This window comes from Borostomias antarcticus (genome assembly GCF_949987555.1).
Source record: "Borostomias antarcticus genome assembly, chromosome: 18".
In the NCBI taxonomy this organism is placed as follows: domain Eukaryota; kingdom Metazoa; phylum Chordata; class Actinopteri; order Stomiiformes; family Stomiidae; genus Borostomias; species Borostomias antarcticus.
Window position 1 is genome coordinate 4,768,628 of NC_140251.1, and position 22,125 is coordinate 4,790,752.

The window sequence follows — 22,125 nt, forward strand, 5'->3', positions numbered from 1 at the left end:
TCACCACAGGCTCTGCAGTCTGACCGTAGCAGTCCCACAGCTGAGGAGAATGTGTTAGTGTTTGGTATTTTAACCCGGTTTGTGTGAGTTTAATGTTTTATATCGACTAAGCTCCAGGAATGCTCTCAGTAGCAGTGGAATAGCAGAATTGGGATCTCTCTTCGCCAGAGATTCAATTATTCTGCGACAGTTTTGGAAACACCCTTAACCGCTGAGGAAAACGGAGGACTCGGTCTTTAAGGGCCCTCTCTCGCCCTTTAAAGCCTGACTGCCTTTATGGAGCTTTAAAAGTGGGAGAAGCGGATTCCGGTCCCACGGGAGGGAGATGGAGGCCTTTCCCTCCTTTCACCATCCTTGGAGGATGCTGTGTAAAGGTCACCACACAACTAGCTGGTGTCCCTAACTTTGAATAATGGCTGTCAAATACCGATACAGGGAGAAATTGTTTGTCCAACATGGCCCTAGACCTCCCTCAGGAGTGAGGGGCCTCTGTAGAGAGGAGCTGCTGATCACGCCACTCTGTTCCTCCCTCTTCACCGTGGAGGCTGTAGGTCAGTCCTGGTGCCAGCAGCAGACATCTGGAGCCCATGTCGTTGTTGTCTGGCTCTACACACGGAGGAGGGCCAGACTCGACAGTCACCTGCAGATCAGATGGATGGCAGAGGAGCTTCTGACCGGGTCCAGATGGACCTGGTGAAGACCAGTAACACAACTCTGGGCCATGATCTGGATATTGTCTTGATACCTTGTTTCCTTACATCGGTCCAGGGGCCCATTCTGGATTTGAAACCTCTGGACTGGAAGAAGGCCCATTTCTTAACTGAAATGTGTTATTAATTAAACCAACATTAAGACTGCACTGTATGCGACATGCTACTGTAGGCTTAGGAAGGTGGAATTAATCTATTTATTCACTGGCAGACTTATCCCAGACAAAGAGCTGTAGTCTTTCCCATGAAGAGGAGTGACCCCAGCTGGACTGGGCTGTCAGGGATCTGACTATCTGCCAGGGTCACCATTAGTCTTACCACTTTATTCACTAAATCACTAATACCTGCTTGTTCTAATTAGGTAAGATGTTTTCTTTCTTTCTTTCTTTCTTTCTTTCTTTCTTTCTTTCTTTCTTTCTTTCTTTCTTTCTTTCTTTCTTTCTTTCTTTCTTTCTTTCTTTCTTTTTTGCACACACACACACTGCTGTGGTGAGGTGAGGTGTGTGTGTCAAGGGGGAGCAAAGATATCATTGTTTAGGTGTTGCTCTATCTCTGAGATAACGCCTGAGAGATAAACTGATTGATTTGCATCTCGCCTGGTCAAAGCTCAACTTCCTGTCCTTGCGCTGCCCGATGACAGGAATTCTGGGTAATTGAAGGAGACAGGGGAACTGAAGCAGTGAGGAACTCTTGCGACCCGTCAGAACTGTGGCCTCGCATAATGAGTGTGTTCAGGTGATCAGGAGAGGACAGGCCGATTAGGGTTTTACTGCTGGGTTGCATGTGTCCCTCTGTGTGTCTGTCAGAGGGACTGATGTGTCTTACAGAGGAGACCAGCAGCAAGCTCACATCTTCACAGCTGGAAGGCTATTATTACCGAGCTATAAACTTTGAGGATCTGGTCAAGGATTTCTGACCAAACCCTAAGCCCCAGTCTCAGGACAGTGATCTCGGTGTGGCAGCCTAATGTGTTCCTTGTGCTGGCAATTGCATGTTCCTGTGAAGCTAGTTTACCCTCAGCTCAGCAACGTAGACCTGGTTTATGAGCCTGTGTCTGTGAAATCCCATAGAGAGAGCGTTTAACTGCAGGATTCCTCAGGCGTGATGGAGGCTGTTTCATTGGCCTGCCCACAGACACACAGACCTCCCAGCCACTGGTAATGAGCTTGGTTGTGAACAGGTGGTCCCTGTGGTATGGAATGGCAGCGAGATGTTAGCATTAGCATTGCTTACTAACCTGATAGCCTCCTGTCAAACCTTCTCCTCCAGATACAGGGGGTACGTTTAGTGATAATGTTCAATATGTCACTATACCCTGCAATGGTTTGAACAGTAAAAACTATGGATGGATGACTACCGTCTGTTAAAAGACATGCGCGCCGTGCGTGATCTTGGAACACCTGGACGTCTGAGGCAGTTGGCACACCCTACTCATCCAGGATTTCTGGCTTTTCTAGCATAAAACAGGCTCCATGTTATAGCACAGAGGGAAGGAACACAACCATAAAAGAGTAGATAGCTTCCAGTAGTGGCCTGTCCAGCTCTCTGAAGTAGATCCTTTTTGAAAACATATGTCGTACTGTATAAAGGCCCAGTTACAGACAACCCTGCCGTGCCATTTTAGCTACAATTGTGCAACTTTTCACTTTTGAAAACCCAACACGAAGACCAACATGAAGCTCATGTTGCGGTGTTTTTTTGTACAGTAGTATTCAAATGTTGTCCCTTAACTCAGTTACAAATGTTTCACATTTAGATTTTGAGCACGAGGCGAGTGGAGTTATAATGTAGTCAAATCAACCAAATCAAATGGGGAGTGGAGTGTAAATAGACTCTCCCTCACGCTGGGTCCTAATGCTCCCTGGGTTTGCATTACCCTGCCGCGCTTCAGGTGAGGAGAATACAGTTACCACGGCGATGCCAATTCCTGTGAAACAGGAGCGCTCTCCCTTCTGTTGTCATGACTTCCAGCCTCGCCCGGTCGTCAGTCTGAGACTGAGAACACGTCACACCCACACGATGGGAGCGCTGGAGCTCCTCTCAGCTGTCACTGCTATCTTGGAAGGTCTATGATGAGACTCACTGAATACATGTGGTCTGCAGCCCAGTGAAGCCTCATCATCTCAGGAGCAGAGAAATACACCATCTCCCAGCTCATTGGGCCATGGTAGTTTTAACTCAATACAACTAAATATAAATAATGTGTATTAGTTGTATTGAGCTAACACTATCATGGCCCAATGAGATGGGAGATGGTTTATTTCTCGCAATCTGCTTTCCTTTCTGGCCATTGACTCTTCAATACCTTACCATTAATCATCATATATCCCTGTAGGACCTGTAGTGGCAGGTAGAGGCTTGTGTCAGGGTGAATGGATGGTGCTGTAGTGTTTTGGAACAATTTGCCGCTTATATTGTTGTAGTTCTTCTTTCTAAGGTGAAAAATGTGTGCGGTGTGCCTGGGCAGTAGTGTGTCCTTGGCTTGGGCAGACTGTTGGACAGCTCTCTACACTGACCGCCAAGCTGTGATCCCACATCAAAGTACCTCTCTTCAGCAATATCCTGGAGAAGAAGTGAAAATAGAGCTGTCATGGACACGGTTCACGCCAAAAAAGAATCACAATGAATTACATCAAGCTGTATTTATTTTTCCGTGAGCCTCTCTACGGACGGTCTCACACTGTTCCTGCTCTGCTGAGAGAGAGACTACTGGTCAGTGCAGCTGACCACCGGCGCGTCTGGACAGAGTCGGCTCGTCTGTCAGCCCTCTGCGTCTGTCACTGAGGGAACTCATTAAAGGATCGTGGCTGGAGGCATTGTCCTGCAGCAGACCGTCTCTCCACACGTCATCTCCCCTGCTGCTGACTTTAATAGGAGCCTGATGGGACGGGTGGTTCTCTTGGGGGTGTGGTTAGTAGGTCAGTGTGCCAGGGTTTACTCCTTGCCTGTCTGAGGGGAGGGGTTTGGAGTGGGGGAGGGGCTGCCGGCGGGAAGATAACCTGGATTCCTTGTTCGCCTGTCTGGTTGAAGAGCTGCGGCACTCCTGGGTCTTCAGAACCCCCCCCCCCCCCCCAACCCCCCAGCTTAACCCAGAATTCCCTTATTCTCTGTAACAAAGCGATTTAAATCCACACAGACTAATACCCCCATGAATGGACTTGTTTAAAGTATTTTGCTCATTATTGGCACAAGGACAGATTTATACTTAATCTGCAAGTGCGCAGAGACAGGATTATAGAATATTTCAGTTTTCCATCACATAATGTGGCCTCCAGTGGACTCTCTGTAGAACAAAGAGAAACTATTAGGCTATACTGTTTAGATTTCTAAACTGTTGTTTGTTTTGGAGCCGGAAAGGGGGGCTGAACTGGGCCATCTGCAATAACAAACGGCTGAGAAAGACAATAACTGTGGACTGCACTGTGCAATGCGTTTCTGCCAGCATGTAGTGTCACTACTTATTATATATTATGATTATATATAGGCTGTGCATGAAATATCACCGCAGGCGATGCGCGCTGCAAATGCATCATTTGTTGTTGGGCGGGATTCTCAGCCAGTGTGTTCTCTGACGTGTGATCACTCAGACCAGCGCCCGGAGGGCGGGCAGATACCTCCCCTCCCCGGGGTCTCTGAGGAAGCCAAACTCACGTCTTTGATCTGGGCCGTGTTTACGTTTGGATGCGTCGGCGTCATCTCTGCGCAGAGGTCGTTCAGGGACACGTGAGTGAGTTACGGCCCCGCGCTGGGTCAGACAGATGGAGGCGTGGTAACGGTACACCTGGCTCCGGCTGTTGTGTGTTGACGTGCGGCGTGATAAGTCACATCCGAGGCGAGGGGAGAGCTGGAAGGAAGTCCCAGGGCGGGAACTACAGTTAAACATTTTGGAAGCCAGACAATGGTGGCTACGTTACCTCTCCACCCCCGAATGAGATGAAGCTGAATTGTTCTACCGTGATGTACTACTACCCACTAATCATGAACGTGACCAAACAAGCCCAAAGAACATTGCATTGTTTGTTGCTAGATAGTGTAGCCAGCCGTCGTCGTCGTCGGAGGCAGCACCTTGGTGGGCCGTCATCCTCCTGCTGATTTTAAACAAAACTGTTTCACCATCTCTTGCTCTGCCCTTCTCCGCAGCTGAAACAAACACACACACACACACACACAGCTAAACACACAGTCTTCACTATGGCACGGGAGGTTGAGAGAGTGGGATTTCCAGATGTTTTAATGGTCATATCCCCTCCATCTTTTACCTTGTTGTTTTTTAGGTCTGGTTAGGCCTTCAGTGGGGGCTTTTTCTACCCAGTCACCTCTTTTACAGTAACTTGTATTTACTGTCACATCTGAGCAATGAGAGGACATTGGAGATCTATGACCCCTCCTCCGAGGGATATGTGTTTTTCCTGTGGCCCGGTGTTGAGTCTCTCTACTAAGACACTTGTGGAGGTTCTGTTAGCCCTTCTAACACAGTCAACGCCCATCAACGGCTGTGACAACAGTGGGCCTGGTTTAAAGTGTGTGTGTGTGTGTGTGTGTGTGCGCGTGTGCATGTGTGTGTCTTACTCAGACTCTGTCAGGGCGTGGGGCGCGTGTTCAGCAGGTCAGAGTTGACGTGTTGGCAGACCTAGCGCAGACCTTGGCCGGTCACCTCTGCTGACCCCTGCCATTCCCTCTGAGCGGCTGATGATGCTGCAGGAAGCGCCCAGCGGAGGGAGGAGGGACAGGAGAGACATCATCAGCTGCCTCCCCCCCCGATCTCTGATCCCCAGGCCAGGAATGAGCGGAGCGCAGACCCTGGCCCTTTAAGGGAGGGCTTCCTGACCAACGCAACCTTCCCCGTCTTGGCTACTGACCCGGAAACAACGAGAGGCGGGCTGACGCAGATAAGAGGCCAGGTGGTGTGTGTTTGTGTGTACAGTGTGTGTGTGTGTGTGTGTGCATTTGTGTGTGCGTTTGTGTATACAGTGTGTGTGTTTGTGTGTACAGTGTGTGTGTACAGTATGTGTGTGTGTGTACAGTGTGTGTACAGTGTGTGTGTGTGTGTGTTGTTAGGAGATGAGCTGAGAGCTCTTGCTGTCTCGATCTTCTGTGATCTGATGAAGGACGCGGCCCCTCTGCTTCTTTCCTGGCGGCGTTGGCGTGACGCTCATATGGAGATGCGCGGATTCCTAAATTCGGGGAGACAAGGGCTTCTGCTTGAGCGGCCCGACGCTGAAAATGCGGTTCGCTTAATGCAGAGCACCGCAGCTTGTTTAAGGAGACACTGCATGCCAACATGCCGTTGGGGTGGCTGGAACTGTGAACCGGCGCTACGCGCTCAGTAGGACGCCATTGTTTGTGTCAATCGCTAACAGGTTTAGTCAAATTGCAAGACAAACATTCCTGTGGTGCTCTCATCAGAAAAAGACTCTCTGTGGGAGTTTTTCCGTCCGGTCAAGAGTCTCCCAGCCACCTACACACTCTGACCCTCCTTGTCCACTCTCCTCCCTCTGTCCCTCCCCTCTCTCTTTCCTCTGACCCCTGTCTCTGTCCTACCTCCGTCCTCCTCCACCACCTGTCAGTGTCATTGTTGTCCCCTGAATGAGAGCAAGTCAGCGGGTGATGGGTGATGCTCCTAAGGCCTCGCTGGGGGCTCCATGTCCCTCCTTCCCTCTCTGGATTTGAATGGGCCGGGTCATTTTGTCTCCCCCGGTCTCTCGTACCGGGGTTGGGGGCGAGCGGTGAGGCCTTGTCCGTCTCCCCATAGAGGAGGGCGTGGTGGCCTGACTGCTGGGCGGGATAATGGACCACACAGGGTCCTGCTCCAGTGGCTCTCTACGGCCGGGCCTCCATGCGTGGGCTCAGGACAAGCCCTCTCCCTGCCTCTCTGTCTCTCTCCTCCTCCACCCAGACCTGTCTCTCTCTCCCTCCCCTGACCTGTCTCTCTGCCTCCCCAGACCTGTCTCTCTCTCCCTCCCCAGACCTGTCTCTCTCTCCCTCCCCAGACCTGTCTCTCTCTCCCTCCCCTGACCTGTCTCTCTCTCCCTCCCCAGACCTGTCTCTCTCTCCCTCCCCTGACCTGTCTCTCTGCCTCCCCAGACCTGTCTCTCTCTCCCTCCCCAGACCTGTCTCTCTCTCCCTCCCCAGACCTGTCTCTCTGCCTCCCTGCCTCTCTGCCTCTATGTCTCCGCCACCCAGACCTGTCTCTCTCCCTCCCCTGACCTGTCTCTCTCTCCCTCCCCTGACCTGTCTCTCTCTCCCTCCCCAGACCTGTCTCTCTCTCCCTCCCCAGACCTGTCTCTCTCTCCCTCCCCTGACCTGTCTCTCTCTCCCTCCCCAGACCCGTCTCTCTCTCCCTCCCCAGACCCGTCTCTCTCTCCCTCCCCAGACCCGTCTCTCTCTCCCTCCCCAGACCCGTCTCTCTCTCCCTCCCCAGACCCGTCTCTCTCTCCCCCCCCAGACCTGTCTCTCTCTCCCTCCCCAGACCTGTCTCTCTCTCCCTCCCCAGACCTGTCTCTCTCCCCAGACCTGTCTCTCTCCCTCTCCAGGCCTGTCTCTCTTCCTCCCCAGACCTGTCTCTCTCCCTCCCGAGACCTGTCTCTCCCTCCCCAGACCTGTCTCTCTCCCTCCCCAGACCTGTCTCTCTCCCTCCCCAGACCTGTCTCCCTCCCCAGACCTGTCTCTCTCCCTCTCCAGACCTGTCTCTCTCCCCAGACTTGTCTCTCTCTCCCTCTCCAGACCTTTCTCTCTCCCTCTCCAGACCTGTCTCTCTCTCTCCACAGATCTGTCTCTCTCCCCAAACCTGTCTCTCTCCCTCCCCAGACCTGTCTCTCTCCCTCTCCAGACCTGTCTCTCTCCCCAGACCTGTCTCCCTCCCTCTCTAGACCTGTCTCTCTCCCCAGACCTGTCTCTCTCCCTCTCCAGACCTGTCTCTCTCCCTCTCCAAACCTGTCTCCCTCCCCAGACCTGTCTCTCTCCCTCTCCAGACCTGTCTCTCTCCCTCTCCAGACCTGTCTCCCTCCCCAGACCCATCTCTCTCCCTCCCCAGACCTGTCTCTCTCCCCAGACCTGTCTCTCTCCCTCTCCAACCTAGGCCAAGGGAGACCCCTCTCCTTCACTTCACTCACCTCATTGTCTGGCCCATTCACACAGCCAGCGTAGGAACACAGCGGATCTGCCTGTCTCTTTGTCCTATTGGCTGGGGGCTGGTCTCTCTGCTGGTCTCTCTGCACCCCCGCCCTCTCCTTTGTTCACTCCACCCTCAATATGCCACCAGCAAGTATTCCAGAAATGCCATGAATGCTGGCTTTTCTACTGGCCTGAATGTGCTTAAGCAAAGCAATATAAAAGGAGGTATTCCATTACTTTTATTGCTCAGGGTGTTTTTGTCATGTGCTGGCGATCAGCGCTGTGTATTGAGTTGGGTTGATGATGTGGATAAATTCATTGGGATAAAACGATAAAATAATTTCAAAATGCCTTTCTTTTCATATAAAATGCAAATATAAAATGTAAAGATGCAAGAACAGAGGTGGAATGATGTATTTTTAGTGCTCTGGAATGTAACTATTGGCCTAAATTAAAGACAGCATTTTGCTTAAGTATTGTACCATTGTTATTTGCTGTGGATTGAAATACCATGTAGTATGTGGAAGACTGCTCAACCAAACGTCACACCCCCACGTCCCTCCCCCTGCCAGCGAGTGGCTGAGTCCTCTACATCCCTAGCCACGGGAATCCAAGTGTGTGGATTGAAACTGGGAACTTGGGTTTGTGATTAAGCTTGGATCTGGAGGCTTACAGCATTTCCTGGTACTCCGTTAAATGAAAGCTCCAGAAATATGCTCAGAAGTCTCAAAAGTTGTAATAAACACGTCTGCAACATAATATATGTCCCTCCTCCGTCTCCTTCTTCTAACATGGCCGACGCAGTTCCCATAAATCCCCATACATGTGAAGGGCTTAATATGGAGCTTCGCTGTGCGAGGGGAGCCGTTTGATGTGTCACACACATGGTTGGTAGACTTTTTCCGCTCTCCTTTCATGATGCCGGGGGCCATGCTAATTTCCAAAACTTATGTTGAGCTCCTCCTGCTGCTCTGTTAAACTAGGCATGCTCAGTAGACACACCATGTAACCTTAATGGCCTAACCCAAACCTGTGGCATGATAGAGTACATCTCATAATGAACGCACAAATGAAGCAGGACAGAATTCTAGTGAAATGTTTCATAACTTCTTCACTCACACATAAAGGCTAAACCCCCACAAGCGACGGCCAGGGAAGAGAGTTGGTTTTACTGTGCGGTGGTGGATTTCTCCACAAAGTCAAAGTCAACTTTATAGCACTGTTCATACAAGTAAATGTAGCACACAGTGCTGTACAGACTAAATAAAAACGGTTAAAATAGTAGAGAAAAATAAGAAAATAAAACAGGACAGGTCATATGGTGAAAGAGAAGAAACATTAAAAAATTTAAAGTGAGAATAAAAGATATAAAACAGGTAGAACTACATGATAAAAGGGAGATTAAAAGTGTATGTCTTAAGATCTTGCTTAAAAGTTCCCACAGTTTCAGCCATCCTTAGGGTTTCTGGGAGGGTATTCCAGAGGCTAGGGGCGTAAAAAGCCTCCCCATGTCTCTTGGCCCTGGCTCCAGGAACCGTTAAAAGTTCAGTGCCAGAGGATCTCAGGGACCTACAGTACTTGTGTATAAGTCGGTCCCTGAGACAAGTACCATGATTTACCAGAATTGCCAATGTCTGCTGAACCTAGCCACAGGAATGAGCCAAATCAAGGATTCACATTGTGGGCTTTGTCATGCCGACAGTAAGTTTTAATCTACATGTAGAAAGTGGTTTGGGTTTATCCATACTTATGTGGCCTGTTCACTAACTAGCCATAATACTGCTATACTGTATCTACGAATGCAACTGAATCCATAGAAACTATGCTTGTCCTTTGTCCATGCTAACAGTTTTATCCTGGACATTATTTTGGCTTTGCCCATACTAGCACAATGATTAAGATAAATTATCCCTTAGCCACAGGATGTTCTGCAGTTCTAATGCTAATCGGGAAGTAGGCTACTTTGTGGAAAGCAATTTGTTCGACAGTGGGAACGAGCTACATATTGGGGCAGCTCCTTGGCAAGAAAAGCAGTTCATATTTAGTAGGACTAGTTCGGGTAGGTGTGCTGGTCATGGCATATGATTTCATACAATCCACAACGATTCTTGAGTTATCAGTGGTTAGAAAACATCCCAGTTTTGAAAAGGCATGGACTTGAGTCTTAAATGGTCTACCTGGATCATGTGAAATTACCAGGACTTAAAGTCCAACTGTATTTAGCCTTTTATTGCAGTTTTTTCCCTGCAGCATCGGGTCTGACTTATGGTGAACTTTTATAACCCCTCATCAAGAGAATATGGGAAAGAAAAGCATGACATCGCTGCAGCCAATTGCCCATTATAGTTACAGTACAGTGTGTTCTCCCCTTACCTCCACAGTATCAGTAGCCTCGTGGGACCATCCGGATTCCATGTGCTCACATTCTGTTTGTCTCGCGAATCAGTCTGGATACTCTCCATAGAGATCAGTTTGTGCCAGATCAGAAAACGATCTCACCAATCAGCATTGGCTCTAAGGAATTTGAAATACAAACAGCTATGCTGTATGCTTACATTCAGGGGCGTCATGCAACCCCCAAAAAACGAGCGCGCGTGAAATTGTAGTTTTTTTTTTTTGCATTTTTGCAGTTTAAAATCAGGACACAGCACACTACCAGTTGCCACTCAAGCGGTGTGAAATTAAACTTATCGGTAGCGTTCTTTCAAGGACTTTCATTACATTACATTACATTACAGTCATTTAGCAGACACTTTTATCCAAAGCGACTAACAATAATTGCATTTAACGTAGGAAAAGCCAATGTACTACTACTTGCCAGAACTCACAAGTGCATCTTCTTTCTAAAACAAGTGACTAAGAGCATAATCTAGTGCTGAAGGCAAAGTGCAAGAATAGCAATCTAAAGTACAGTGCAATACAATACTAAAAGTAAGTGAAAACAAATCTACTTTTTAAACTCACTTGGCATTGGTCCGAATGATATACTGTATACTGAAGTATGAAGTATATTGAATCTGATATACTGAATAGCCTAATATTTGGAGACGGTAATAAACAGATAGACAGATGGTTCATCCAATCACCTGCCAAGTATTTTTGAAAGTGCCTGCCCTTTTCTTAACAGTTTCCAACAGAGAGTTCCCAGTTGGTTATGGCAGGTTACAGTCTCTGGGTTAGTAGTCAAATTCCAAAGATCTAAGTATTTTTCTTGGATTTTATCCCACAACAGACTTAAGATCTGGCCAGCTAGTCCTAGACTTCAGTTGCAGAGCTTCAGCACTATCCTTCATGTTGAGAATTTAGACGAGGATGTACTGAACTCAGTCTCGTCCGACCTGTCTGTGCGTTCAGGAAGCTCTCCTAGCAGGTCCACCAGCAGATATCTGATCTCTCCTAGCAGGTCCACCAGCAGATATCTGATCTCTCCTAGCAGGTCCACCAGCAGATATCTGATCTCTCCTAGCAGGTCCACCAGCAGATATCTGATCTCTCCTAGCAGGTCCACCAGCAGATATCTGATCTCTCCTAGCAGGTCCACCAGCAGATATCTGATCTCTCCTAGCAGGTCCACCAGCAGATATCTGATCTCTCCTAGCAGGTCCACCAGCAGATATCTGATCTCTCCTAGCAGGTCCACCAGCAGATATCTGATCTCTCCTAGCAGGTCCACCAGCAGATATCTGATCTCTCCTAGCAGGTCCACCAGCAGATATCTGATCTCTCCTAGCAGGTCCACCAGCAGATATCTGATCTCTCCTAGCAGGTCCACCAGCAGATATATGTTGACAGACATTCCTTCACTGGCCTCTGTTTCCCAACAGTCTCCTCAGTGAGGCCAACACATCATGCAAAGCACATCGATCTCAGACAACTGATTCTCATGTAGCTAGTCTTTCCCAGGGTAGCTCGAGGATATCTCTCCAAACAGTATGTCAGTGCACATTTCATACAGGGGGTTCTGACTCTCTTCAGTTACTTTCTGTCAAAACAACCATAGACAGGGCAATACACATAATAAACAAATTGCCTTTTTGGCAGAAATGGTTCTATTGAATGGGATGGTGCTGACTGTTGCAGGCAGTTCATCTAGATCTGTGATTTGATTGTGCCAAGTCCAGGGAACTGAGGAAAATCGCCCAGAATAGTACTGACTCAAGAAATTGGATTAGAGAGACTAAATCAGACTCCACAGTAAGACAGTGGAGACCATGAAAAAGAGCAGCTTTGAGTCCAGGTGAAGGGCTGTGTTTCCCCCAGGCGTAGTACGCTGTGCGGGCACTCGGCAATACTGGCCCCTGAGTCAAGCCAAGCCTCCCGAGTCCTTTTGCTGGTCTGCTCCATTTTCGTCCCAGATACGTTTCTTTGGTTGAACGGCATTGGCCGGCTCTGTGACAGCTTTAGTATTGTTTCTTACCAATAGTCTTCTATTATTTCCTTTTGATTCTGCCTGTTTTTGTAAACAACGAAACACTTTATTAACGACACGTATGGCAGTGCTTCAAAATAAGCCTTTGCAAGCCATCCACTGTCCGACCCTCATGTTGTTTTGGGTTAACTTCTACATGGAAGAATTCCGCGTTTATAAATGGAAAACTAAATGTTGTAATCAAACGACAGTAAAACGGGGGAGTGTAGGAGGAAGGTGATGCGGCCCGTGTGATTTGGTGGCCGTAAAATTCTAAATGAGTAAATGAGCTCCTTCACAAAAATGCAAATTGACACCATGTGGAAGACGAAGCATTTAAAAACACTTACGTGTTATTTGGGTTCCTCTTACACATGTTTATAGGATTACCAAGCTGTGCATTCGCACGCTACAGCAACAGCAGGCCTGGGTTCACATGCTGGGGCGGTACTGGGGCAGATTCTCTCCCCCCTGTCTGTCTGTCTGTCTGTCTGTCTGTCTGTCTGTGCCTGCCTGCCTGTCTCTCTGTCTGCCTCTCCCTCTGTCTGTCTGCTTGTCTGTCTGCCTGTCTGCCTCTATCTGTCTGTCTGTCTTTCTGTCGGTCTGCTTCTCCCTCTGTCTGCCTGTCTGTCTGCCTGCCTGCCTGTCTGTCTGTCTCTCTGTCTGCCTCTCCCTCTGTCTGTCTGCCTTTCTGTCTGCTTGTATGTCTGTCTGTCTGTCTGTGTCTGTCTGCCTCCCCCTCTGTTTCTGTCTGACTCTGTCTGCCTGCTTCTCCCTCTATCTGTCTGCCTGTCTTTGTCTGCCTGTCTGTCTGTCTGTCTGTCTTTCTGTCTGTCTGTCTGCCTCTCCCTCTGTCTGTCTGCCTGTCTGTCTGATTGTCTGTCTGTCTGTCTGTCTGTCTGTGTCTGTCTGACTCTGTCTGCCTGCCTCTCCCTCTATCTGTCTGTATGTCTGTCTGTCTGTCTGTCTGTCTGTCTGTCTGTCTGTCTGTCTGTCTGTTTGTCTCTCTGTCTGCCTCTCCCTCTGTCTGTCTGCCTGTCTTTCTACCTTCCTCTGTCTGCCTCTCTGCTCCCCTCGCCTCTCAGCCTGTTTCTGTACTAGGGAACCAGAGAGCACTAGACTGACCCAGGCGCTCCTCCGTAACACTGAGAGCCTTGCCTTCCCTCCTATGGATTTCTCTGGGGGAGTTCTCCTTCCACATGTGCCTTCCATTAAGGCCCGTAGCCCTAATAGTAAAGTACTAGAGTATAGGGTCGGGTGGGAGACATATGTGAAGACATACGCATCTAATGAGATCACACAGAGCTGCATCCTGGGAAACCCCCGCCCACCTCTTCATTTACATAATGATTGTGTACGTATGGATGGAGAGACCACACATGCCACAGTTCAGTTCTGTGGTCCCGTTGCCATGCAGTAACCAGGGCGAGGGGACACGAATACAGCGCCCTGCGTACCAAAGAAAGGTCCTATTACAAGAGTTAATGACAGAATTATGGTGACTGTGTTGACATTATTTATAACTATGGCTGTCTGTCTGTCCCAGAGATGCTTCTTTAAAATGAGGCATTGCTAGCTCTTGGGAAGGTGGATGGAAAGTGCTATTTGTGTACATTGGCAGTTGGGGTTCAACTTCACTCAGCATTCAATGTTAGATGCTGGGACCTTGGATAAAAGGACAGGATACAAGACCATTTTTCCTGTGAAAGCCAGTATGTATGAGACAGACTTGCCTGAGCGTTTCAGAGTACTGAACCTGTTTCCTCCTTTCTGCTCGGCTAGTGTTCTCCCTGCCTCTTCCTTTACTCACGCCACTGCCATAAAACCTCAGTGGACGCAGGGTCAGCGGTGGCGTGCCATGGCCCAGGCAGCCCGGGTGGGTGTTGCTGTAGCCCATAAAGTTGCTTCCGACAGGGGGGTGGGGATGGCAGAGGGATGCCCCCCCCCTGGAGCACATGGGAGCCTACGCCTGCAGGGCCCAGCATTCCACTGGTCTGGCTGCATTTGGTGAGGTCGTCCCCTCCATCCCCGCGCTGTCCTCTAGGTCATCGACCCCCCCAGTCCAAGTGATAAAACAGCCCTGGAGGGGCAGGATGGGGCTTGCACGCAAGCAGAAAGTGAAAGAGAGCAGAGAGAGAGAGAGAGGGGGAGAGAGAGAGAGAGAGAGAGAGAGAGAGAGCAAGAGAGGGGAGGAGGCGGGGTGGGAGACAGAGAGAGAGAGAGCAGAGAGAGAGAAAGACGTGTGGAGGTGAGATGGGAGAAAGAGAGAGAAAGAGAGAGAGAGAGCAAGAGAGGGGAGGAGGCGGGGTGGGAAAAAGAGAGAGAGAGAGAGAGCAGAGAGAGAGAAAGACATGTGGAGGTGAGATGGGAGAAAGAGAGAGAGCAGAGAGAGAGAAAGAGAGAGAGAGCAGAGATAAAAAGAGAGAGAGAAAGAGAGCATAGACAGAGAGAGAGGTTTGGGGAGACAGGAGAGGAGATTGGCCCCCGGTCCATGGTAGAGTAGAGAACAGAACTCTTAAAACTCAAGGGGGACAAAATAAGACCAATGTATTAGAGCGTGGTCGGACCGGTCACAGCATGACAGAGGCCCCCCTGTGGAGAGGAGGACCACAGCTCAGTGGCCCCCCAACGAGACACCCTGGTGGCCTCAAGCAGCGCTGGGCATGGGTCAGATGGAGGCATGGTTCTGGGGTGAGAGGAGGGGAGAGGAGAGGAAAGGAGATGAGGGGAGAGGAGAGAAGGGGAGGGGGGAGGAGAGGCAGAGAGAAGACCGGGAAACCAGCAGGAGCTAACTTCACTGATCTGAAGCTCCCAGTAAGAGATCCTTGAGTGCTCTGCAGTCATTACATCCTGTGCAACATAAAGACATTCAATTCAAATTGAATTGATTGTTCATTCAGTTAAACCCAGCCTGAATCATTATGTGTATCTTTTGCAGCTTCACCACAGGGATCAATAAAGTGCACTGCTGCTGCTACTACAGTAGTGGTTGTTAATAGAAATACAAAGAGCAGGGCTATTTCTCCACCATCACCACCAGCCTGTATCATAATTCTGTCAGCATACGGCGGCTGAGAAAACAGGTGTGTGTGTGCGAGTGCATGCTGGTAGAATGGACTCTATGTTGAATTACTCCCCTCAGGATGTGACCAGACCCCCCCCCCCCCCCCCCCCCCCCCCATGGCCAACACCTGACTCCCAACAGCAGAAAGACTTGACCTCTGTGTGCCCAAACACGCGGTGGAGGATAGCAGAGCAGCAGGGAAAAAGAGTTAGAGAGAATAACATAACGCATGTGTGTGTGTGTGCATGCGTGCGTGCGTGCGTGTGTGTGTGTGCATGTGTGTATGTATGTATGTGTGTGTGTGTGTGTGTGTGTGTGGGGCTCCATAGTACAGCGTTGCCCCATCGCAGCAGTAGCCTGGTGCATGCTGACAGATTTATAGTATGTAATAATCAGGGTGTGTATCAGCCAGCCTGCTCTGCTCTGTTCAGCTAGCCAGCTCTCAGCCAGCTAGCTCCTGTAATTGGCTCCCACACCTGCTAGAGTCTCTGACCGCCACGCAGCTCCATATGTTCGCCTGGGCTGTACTGTGGAAAATGTATTGTTGAAGGACGCTCTGACGGGTAAAAAGTAGGGGGAAAAAAGGTGTCTTCTCTTAAGATTAGGAAAGTGGTGTCTCCAGAAAAACAATGCCAATGATCACTCAACTTGTTGAGCCAAAACCAGGCTTCTGTTTCTAGGCAGAACACATGGCTGTATGCCTCACAGAAGATCCGTGTTGCCTAGAGTGCTGTGATTGGTGGAAGCAGTCTGGAGAGTCTTCTGAGATGAACCATCTCACTGGTTCTTTTGCTTGTCTTTTTGCTTGTCCACTGTGGCATGAAATTGAGTGAGCCTGGCCGTGCGTTGTGTTCTAGCACCGTTTCACAAATAATCTCTCACCGGGACAGACCGTTTTTTTCAGAGAGAGAGAGAGAGAGAGAGAGAGGGAGAGAGGGAGAGGGAGAGGGAGAGGGAGAGGGAGAGGGAGAGGGAGAAGGAGAGGGAGAGGGAGAGGGAGAGGGAGAGGGAGAGGGAGAGAGGTGGAATGGCCTTCACAGCACACCTCAAAATAAAAGGAGAGAAATCTGCCCCTTGTCTGACCTTCTCTCCTACCAGGCCCAGTCCCTGGTCCTTCATTAAACGCCAGACTGTAGCCGGCACAGGACTCATCTGTCTTTGTCCCAGTAGAGACACACAGCGCTCTGCACACCCTAACCCCGCTCCTCTGCTTCTCTGCCTCAGTGCAGAAGAGAAATACAGTATAAAGGAGCTGCCTTGGCTGGGCTTGTTGGGTTCTTGAATCAAGAATATAATACCACTTAAATTCCAAGGAGTTTTCATGTTGATTAATTTGTGGTTCTGGTGGTATGACGTCAAATGCTATAATTTTGATAATTTGTGGGAATCCAGTGGATTAAAATGTTTCTCTCTACGTACATCTGTGTATTTTCCCCTCCAGGGATCTTTAAGGGCAATGGCTTTTGCAACTTTTCGTGGTGAACAGAACTATGTATTATTCTCTGCCTTTTGACTTAACTAGCAGCAGCTGCAGTCAAACTAATGGCTCTATCTTGTTCTACAATCACACTCAGGCCTGGAACTGTCCACAAGTTCTCATTCTAATCCGCCGAATCGCACATGTCAAATAGAGGAGAGCCATTCATCCCAGACAATGGGGATTTTATGGTGACCTTAGTGATGGTGTTCCAGCTACAATGTGTTAAACCACAATGACCCTCCGTTTGTCCTGGCTGCCTTCACAGGCTGTGTGGCTGGCCCACCGACTCTTGTCTCTCGTTTGAGTGGAACGCTTGTCAGCTGTTTCTCAGGATTACCTAGGAATGAGATTTACGTACAGTATTGAAGATTTATGTGTTATATGATTTATGATTATATTGTCTAATGGTTTATTTCCCATTCATAATGTAGTTGTATATAAAGTGATTTGTAACAATACCTCTAAGACATTTTATGGGAAATTGTGGGAAATTCAATTTTCTTCTCCTCCTAATAATAATTCCTGTACTGTATACGTCTGTTTAGTGAGGGAATGTCACGTATTTACCAATAGACAGACCCACACTATAGGATAAGTCAACAAATACATATTTTTCCACAAAAGGTTGTATAAGCCTGACTGTCGCCTAGAGAAACCAGCTCCAGTCGGTGTCTTGACGAGTGCCAGAATATGCTGAGGGCTGCAAAAGCCAGGAACATTATTGTGAATTTTGCCCAAAGGCAAAGGCAATAAATGTTAAAAATCCCCAATGTCCCCCCAAAGTTTTTCCACTGTGGAAAGTGTTGTAACCCTAGGTTGCAGTTATTGATCTGCTAGCATGCTCATGGGTAAAAAAAATAAAATGTGACAAAAGATCTGTCAGGAATGCTGAGTGGACAGCCCAGAGGCCTCTGTGGGCACTCTGGAAATATGGCTTGTTCCTTTCAGATACTGAGGCCGGGTGATGACATATACTTGGCAGTGTTCAGATCACTCTCCCCATCTGCCACTGCTGTTGGTTTTTCCCTCTGTTCACATGCTGGCATAAATAGACAACTAGTGTGTATTGTTCTGAGAAAGACCACATGTATTGGCTGAGTCCTTTTTCTCTCCAGGGGAGTGGTTTTCTGACAGCATTTTGTCTGATATTCATCAAACTGCCTATAAGAAACGTTTACATTCACACACGTTGCATGAAACTAGAAACGATGTGATGTACTGTACAGTATTAGATGAAGGAAACGCTGTATCCACAGTGCAACTGCTTCATCCTTCAGCCTTTGGAAGCTATTTCCCTCCTTTGCGGACTCCTATTCTCTCTGATCCATCATTCCAGCCCAAACGCTGCAGAGGAATATCTGTGTTCATCTTCCTCTGGGTTCCTATCTGATTTCTATCTTGTCTATCTCATCCACCTTCTGTGGCCTCTGCTGGGCTTGTGGTCTCTGAGCCCTTTCAGACATCAGATGGAAAAGACAATCAATCTTCAATCTCAGATGGTCTTTTAACGTGGCTTCCCACAGTCTCTGGAATGGTGTGCTTCTACCAATCCTGCTGATGGGATGTGTGAAGCCCATCCTCCATGGAATCCTACAGGGTTACTGAGGGTGACTATTACAAGACCAGCTCCTACTTGGAGAACAATAAGCAAGATGAGATAACTTCATACAAAAAAAAGATAAGAAAAATCTACTTTCTGCTACAAGAACATTTCCTCTGGAAAGCCCCATACAGAAAAAACAGCTTTCTACAGCCAAGCTTCTCTGCATTAGCAGCTACAGAGATAACATCAAATTCTATGATTCACTGACAGAGATTCATGCGCTAATACAAGGCAGCTTTATGAGAAGCTGCAACAGCCAGAAAGCTGTGGTGGTGTCTAGCTAGTGTGTGCTATGTTGCTGTCTACTCATTGTGTGTTGAAGGGAAAGTAATCATCTTGAGCAGACCCCGAGGTTGTGAGTAGGGTTAGTTAGAGCTGCGATATAAACACAAGACACGGAGTACCAGTTACATTCTTCTGGGTGGTGGAATCACACGTCTTTGTTTTGATGAAGTCATCTAGTACTTGTCGGAAAACATTGAGGTTGAAGGCTGCATTCAACACAGCTGCGATAGAGTTTCTGTGTTCACCACAGCGGTGCGTAGGCTGATCTTTAAAGGACAGTTTTTGACATCCTGGACCTTATTTACGGCATATTATAAGACGTTTCACTCACCGAGATAACTTTGGTGTAATTCAGAGGACTGTAGAATAAATTTAAAATCCAGCGTGAGCCAAGTATATCCATGTAATGGCGGCGGACGGGGCACTGAGAATGCAGCTTCTAAAAAATCTATTTTCTGCCGCGAAACGGTTGTTTTCATCAATCTGTCTTTATGAATCGCTAGTTGTGCTTACATAGAGCGTAGGCCTGTTGTGGTTTTTCACATGCCTCTGTAATATGATCTTTACAAACGTCTTTAGAAACAAAATAGCTTTCCCACTTGCTCCAGCACGCATGCGCACAGCACGCAAGTGTTGCCTCGAAATAAGGTCCAGGTTGTCAAAAACGAGCATTGTCCTTTAATGTATAGCCTATTGTACAGGGCTCTCACAGAACAGTCCCAGCTCTTACAGTCCTTGCACTGTTTGGTGTGTTTTTAAAAAGCTCCCAACAACCCATACCTTTTCGGTGGTTTTAATACAATATAAACCAGACATTAGAAATGCATGGGACTCATGCGCAAAGAGCTTTCCAGAGAATGATAAGGTAATAGGTTATGACAGTTTGAGTCACATGATACCCCTGCCAAAGATTGAGATCCAGACAAGGCCTTGAATGGGATGTGTGGGGTAGAGGCTGGGTGGGGTAGAGGCTGGGTAGACAGGGTGGGGTGGAGTGATGGGTGGACATTGAGTGGAGATCGGAGTGGACATTGAGGTCAGGTGGTCAGGTGAAGGGGTTTGGGGGTGGAGAACAAGGGGGAGGTTGCGGGGAGGGAGGTTGAGGTGAAAGTGTAGAGGACAGGGCTTTAGAAGGGGCTGTAGTAGGAGGCGTAACGCCATTTGGGTTTTTCTTATTAGCGGCGCACGTGACCCATCCTTGGAGACTCGGCGGGCAGGCCTGCGGTCGGAGCAGGAATGGGCTCCCGGCTGGAAGAGGTTTGCAGAGCAGAGAGGTCGTCGCTGCCCTGGCCGCCTTCTGCTTCCCGGCCACAGAGGGAGAAACCCGATCTTCCACTCCACTCCAGCGGGCTTCTCAGCCGGGCCTGAATCTGCCCGGGATGATCAGTCTCAGAGGACTGATGGATGACTGTTTGGGAGCCAGGCTGTGGCACGTTGATGTTTCAGTCTGATTGCGGACGTCCAGTACATGGACCCGGAGTGGCTGTGGCTGCGCGAGCCCAGGACACCCCTCTCCTCCTCCGTTCTGTCTCCCCGCATCCCTCCATCCGGCTTTCTACACTTCCACGGGTGACTGGCTGTTAACCGCGGCGCTCTAGGTGCCCGCCCCCCCCCCCCCCGCCGACACACGAGACGGAGACGATCTGCGGCGGCGAGCGTTCCCAGGAACGGCCGTCGAGGTTTCGCCGACCGGCGCTTGTCTCCGCCTCCGCGGCGGAGCCCCGAGTGGAGTTTTTTTTCGAGGGCGATACTGTATCTGTCCTTTCCAGCCCCGCCGCAGTGTGCAACGGAAAAAAGCACACTTGTCTCCAAATATTTTAAGGACGTAATTGAAGCAGTGTGCCCCTTGTGTGAGCGCCTTGCGGTGGAAGGAAGATCTCGCTTGACAAATGGGCCAGAGAAAATAAACTGGTATATCTGAGTCACGAAACCAAAGAGCAGAGCCCCGTAAGCCTCTCCCCAGGGCCCCACCCAGGAAGAGCCTGGGAGCTGCTTCTAGGAACTGCTCCCTGACCTCCAGGCAGACATGCAGACACCAGGCCTGCGTGTCTCCAGCACCCGGCCTGCGTGTCTCCAGCTGATTACCTCCCTCTACTTTCCAGCCACCAAAGGCCAGGCTGGATTCATTTCCCTCCCTGCAGGTCTGTCTGGAGGAGGGCTACTCCCCCTTCCCCCTCCCACACAGTCGGATAATTGGTTATGTGCTGCAAACACGGTACCCATACCCTTCCAAATGAACCCGCCCGCACTCCGCCAGAGACATACTGTATCGATGGGGAGATGGTATATTTTGGCATCTGTATAGAATGTAGAATGTATGGAATGTAGTTGTGTAGATACATGCATCATTACTGATGTTTATGTGTCCAATGAGTCCTTTGACTTATAATTCTCTTTTTTATTTTTATTATATAGTCTTCTCTCTCTATCTCTCTCATTACTCCTCCTGTCTCTCGCTCTGTCTCTCTCTGCCTCTCTCTCTCGCTCTCTTACTCTCTGTCTCCTCTCTCTGCCTCTCTCTCTCGCTCTCTCTTACTCTGTTTCTCTCTATCTCTCTCTCTCTCTCTTACTCTGTTTCTCTGTCTCTCACTCTCTCTCTGCCTCTCTCTCTCTTACTCTCTGTTTCTCTCTGTCTCTCGCTCTCTCTTACTCTGTTTCTCTCTGTCTCTCACTCTCTTTGAATCCTCATCTCCAGCCTTGTTTCATTCCTACGCTGTTGCGCTTATGCGCTTTTCTCTTGTCACTTCCTCTTCCTGTGTGTGCTAATGAGGCTGCCATGGCGACTGATTACAGCCCGGCGTGTTATCACACGTGGCGTCCGATCCGCCAGGCACGTTTAACTACACACCTAATACTTCAACTCACGCCCCCCTCCGGGGAGTCTCGTCGGGTCCGTGTCTGTCACCCCCTCCCTCCACACACAGCGGGCCGAGGGGCCGAGTCTGTCTCGGTTTCAGGCAGACAGGAGGGCAGGCAGCCTGGTGACAGAGACCCAGATAGCCTCCGCAAGCCGCAGGCTTCGGTTCTCCTGGCCAGACCACAGCTGGAGCTGCCGGGCGGCCAGGGTGGGGGGCCGAACCGCTGAGATGGCACAGCCCCAGACGTTCCCCACCCAGCCTGGCCTCCGCCCCCCCCCCCCTCCCCAGCTTGGCCCCCAGCCCCCCCCCCCCTCCCCAGCTTGGCCCCCAGCCCCTTGGCTGTGATTAGCCCCAGCTTCAACACTGTCTCTCTGGTCACAAACACATTTATTCATCCTCTGTCCCTCCCTCGTTCCCTCCCTCCTTTGCTGCCTCTCTTCCCTACGGGGATAAATAAATTCCTCTCTCTCTCTCTCTCTCTCTCTCTCTCTCCCTCTCTCCCTCTCCCTCTCCCTCTCCCTCTCCCTCTCCCTCTCCCTCTCTCTCTCTCTCTCTCTCTCTCACTCTCTCTCTCTCCCTCGACACTCGGTGGCGTGTCTTGTGT

General features: G+C 49.4%; 1 protein-coding gene across 1 annotated transcript in view; it reads left to right on the forward strand.

Annotated features, from left to right (window-relative positions):
* tmtc2b (transmembrane O-mannosyltransferase targeting cadherins 2b) overlaps positions 1-22,125 on the forward strand; it is a 100,106-nt gene that overhangs the window by 22,444 nt on the left and 55,537 nt on the right. The window lies entirely within an intron of this gene.